Source organism: Arachis stenosperma, chromosome 4 (assembly GCF_014773155.1).
Source record: "Arachis stenosperma cultivar V10309 chromosome 4, arast.V10309.gnm1.PFL2, whole genome shotgun sequence".
NCBI lineage: Eukaryota > Viridiplantae > Streptophyta > Magnoliopsida > Fabales > Fabaceae > Arachis > Arachis stenosperma.
Window position 1 is genome coordinate 38,920,090 of NC_080380.1, and position 4,141 is coordinate 38,924,230.

General features: G+C 39.3%; 1 non-coding gene across 1 annotated transcript; it reads right to left on the reverse strand.

Moving 5' to 3' along the window:
• Positions 1–3,743: 3,743 nt before the first annotated feature.
• On the reverse strand, positions 3,744–3,851 carry LOC130978581 (small nucleolar RNA R71). Its single transcript, XR_009086204.1, has one exon. It is a non-coding gene; the product is annotated as a small nucleolar RNA R71 (small nucleolar RNA).
• Between the last annotated feature and the right edge of the window lie 290 nt (positions 3,852–4,141).

The following is a 4,141-nucleotide window of genomic DNA, read 5'->3' on the forward strand; positions in this document are numbered from 1 at the left end:
GGATTCTGACCTCCCTGCACTCGAAGTGGATTTTCTGGAGCTACAGAAGCCCAATTGGCGCGCTCTCAACGGCGTTGGAAAGTAGACATCCAGGGCTTTCCAGCAATATATAATAGTCCATACTTTGTCCAAGATTTGATGGCCCAAACCCGCAAAGCAATCCGGCCTCAGGAATTCCAGCGTTAAACGCCGGAACAGGAATAAAAGTTGGAGTTAAACGCCCAAACTGGCATGGGAGCTGGCGTTTAACTCCAGAAAAGTTCTCTACACGAATTTCCTTGATTGCTCAGCCCAAGCACACACCAAGTGGGCCCGGAAGTGGATTTTTATGTCATTTACTCATCTTTGTACACCTAGGCTACTAGTTATCTATAAGTAGGACCTTTTACTATTGTATTTTGTATCGAGACTTTGGTAGCTATCGAGACTTTGGTAGCTATCGAGACTTTGGTAGCTATCTTTGTTTTATGCTATCTTAGACCTCTGGGAGGCTGGCCATTCGGCCATGCCTAGACCCTGTTCTTATGTATTTTCAACGGTGGAGTTTCTACACACCATAGATTAAGGGTGTGGAGCTCTGCTGTACCTCGAGTATTAATGCAATTACTATTGTTCTTCCATTCAATTCCGCTTGTTCTTTTACCAAGATATCACTTGTTCTTCAACATGATGATGGTGATGATTGACGCCCATCACCACTCTCACCTATGAACAAGGTGATTGACAACCATTCTTGTTCTACAAGCATTCGAGGCTTAGTGAATATCTCTTGGATTCTTCGGAGTCTTCGTGGTATAGGCAGGACCTGATGGCAGCATTCAAGAGAATCCGGAAGGTCTAACCTTGTCTGTGGTGTTCTGAGTAGGATTCAATGACTGAATGACTGTGACGTGCTTCAAACCCTGAGGCGGGGGCGTTAGTGATAACGCAAAAGAATCACTGGATTCTATTCCGCGCCTGATTGAGAACCGACAGATGAATTCCGCTATGCCGTGACAGGACATATGCAATCGCTTTCACTGAGAGGATGGGAGGTAGCTGCTGACAACAGTGAGACCCTATACGAGCTTGCCATGGAAAGGAGTAAGAAAGGATTGGATGAAGGCTGTAGGAAAGCAGAGAGACGGAAGGGAAGGCATCTTCATACACTTGTCTGAAGCTCTTACACCAATGAATTACATAAGTATCACTATCTTTATCTTTTATGTTATTTTCGTTCATCACCATATATATCTGAGTTTGCCTGACTAAGATTTACAAGATGACCATAGCTTGCTTCAATACTAACAATCTCCGTGGGATCGACCCTTACTCACGTAAGGTTTTTATTACTTGGACGACCCAGTGCACTTGCTGGTTAGTTGTGCGAAGTTGTGTAATGCCATGGTATTAAGCGCACCAAGTTTTTGGAGCCATTACCAGGGATTATGAGAGTTGTGAAAAAGTATAGTTCACAATTTCGCCGACCAAGTTTTTGGCGCCGTTGCCGGGGATTGTTCATGTTTTGAGCAAGTTTTTGGTCCGGTAACATCAGTGCCAAATTTCTGATCCGGCAACAACACCAAGTTTTTGGCGCCGTTGCCGGGGATTGTTCATGTTTTGAGCAAGCTTTGGTAACATCAGAGCCAAGATCCGGCAACAACATCAAATTTTTGGTGTTATTGCCCGGGATTGTTTAGGCTGGACAACTGACGGTTCATCTTGTTGCTTAGATTAGTATTTTTTTCGAAATTCTTGAAGGTGAATTCTAGAGTTTCATGATGATTTGTTGAAATCTGGCTGGCTGAGAAGCCATGTCTAATCTGATTGGACCGAGGTTTCAACTTATCACCACAAGAGCTTGTTGATTTCGTATCAATCTTGCTGTTGGAGCAGTGATTTGCTAAGGCTTGGCTGACCTTGGTCATGTCTAGTGTTTTGGACCGAAGCTTTCTTTGAAAGCTTGGCTGGCTGTGAAGCCATGTCTAATTCCTGGACCGGAGCCTTAGACTAGCATTGCACTGATTCCTGGAATTCTCATTAAGAATTTTGATACTTTTTTTTCACTTAATTTCGAAAATACAAAAAAATTTGCAAAACCATAAAATCCCAAAAATATTTCTTGTTTGAGTCTAGAGTCTCATCTTAAGTTTAGTGTCAAATGCATGTTTTGTTATATTTTCGAATCCATGCATATATTTCTTTGTTTTGATCTTTGAATTCTATTGACTTGAAGTATTTTGTGTGTCTCATATGCATTTTCATGTTGTTAGTGTCAGTAGTACACAAACTGCTAAGTTTGGTGTCTTGCATGCATTGTTAATTGATTCCTTTTGCATTTTGATTATCAAAAAAATCCAAAAATATTTTTAATTTGTGTCCTTTCAAGTCAATGATACAAAGAATTGAAGATTCAAAACATGCTGCAGAGGAATTATACAGAAAAAGCTGAGCATTCAAAAATGCCCAGTGAAGAAGGCAGACTGGCGTTTAAACGCCAGCCAGGGTACCTGGTTGGGCGTTTAACGCCCAAAAAGGGTGCATTTTGGGCGTTAAACGCCAGAATGTATACCATTCTGGGCGTTTAACGCCAGGATGGTGCAGGGGGAAGATTTTGTTTTCAAAATCAAATTTTTTTTAGTTTTTCAAAATCAAATCTTTTTCAAATCAAATCTTTTCAATCAAATGTTTTCAAAATCAATTTCAAGATTGTTCCTTTTTTTAAAAGATATCTTTTCTTGTTAGGCAAGTCATTCATTTTTAAAATCATATCTTTTCAAATGGTTTTCAAATCATATCTTTTAAAAATGTTTTCAAATCATATCTTCTCAATCACATTTTTTTTTTAAACTCATAACTTTTCAATTAAATCTTTTAACCACATCTTTTCAAAACAGTTTTCAATCAAATCTTTTTAATTTCTAATTTCAAAATCTTTTTCAAAAATCACTTGGTTTCTTTTCCACTTTGATTTTCGAAAATCAATTGATGTTTTTCAAAAATGTTTTCAAAGTATTTTAATTAATTTTCGAAAATTCTCTTCCCTCCTTCCCACATCCTTCTATTTATGGAGTGCCACTCCTTCTTAATGCACAATTCGAACCTTATCTAACTAAAGTTCGAATTTATCTTCTCCTTCTTCTTTCTATTTCTCTTTTCCTCTGACACTTAAAGGAATCTCTATACTGTGACATAGAGGATTTTCTCTTGTTCCCTTCTCTTTCATATGAGCAGGAGCAAGGACAAAGGCATTCTTGTTGAAGCTGATCCTGAACCCGAAAGGACTCTGAAGAGAAAGCTAAGAGAAGCCAAAGCACAACTCTCTTTAGAGGACCTGACCGAATTCTTCAAGGAAGAAAACATGGCAGCAGAAAACAACAACAATGCAAACAATGCAAGGAAGGTGCTGGTGACTTTACTGCACCTACTCCTGATTTTTATGGGAGAAGCATCTCTATCCCTGCCATTGGAGCAAACAACTTTGAGCTTAAGCCTCAATTAGTTTCTCTAATGCAACAGAATTGCAAGTTCCATGGACTTCCAATGGAAGATCCTCATCAGTTTTTAGCTGAATTCTTGCAAATCTGTGACACAGTCAAGACTAATGGGGTTAACCCTGAAGTCTATAGACTGATCTATTCCCTTTTGCTGTAAGAGACAGAGCTAGAATATGGTTGGACTCTCAACCTAAAGAAAGCCTGGACTCATGGGAAAAGCTAGTCAATGCCTTCTTGGCAAAATTCTTTCCACCACAAAGATGGAGTAAGCTTAGAGTGGAAGTCCAAACCTTTAGACAAAAGGATGGAGAATCCCTCTATGAAGCTTGGGAAAGATACAAACAATTAATCAGAAAATGTCCTTCTGACATGCTTTCTGAATGGAGCATCATAGGTATTTCTATGATGGTCTCTCTGAACTATCTAAGATGTCCTTGGATAGCTCTGCAGGAGGATCTCTTCATCTGAAGAAGACGCCTACTGAAGCTCAAGAACTGATTGAAATGGTTGCAAATAACCAATTCATGTACACTTCTGAAAGAAATCCTGTGAACAATGGGACTAGTCAGAAGAAAGGAGTTCTTGAGATTGATGCTCTGAATGCCATACTGGCTCAGAATAAGATATTGACTCAACAAGTCAATTTGATTTCTCAAAGTCTGTCT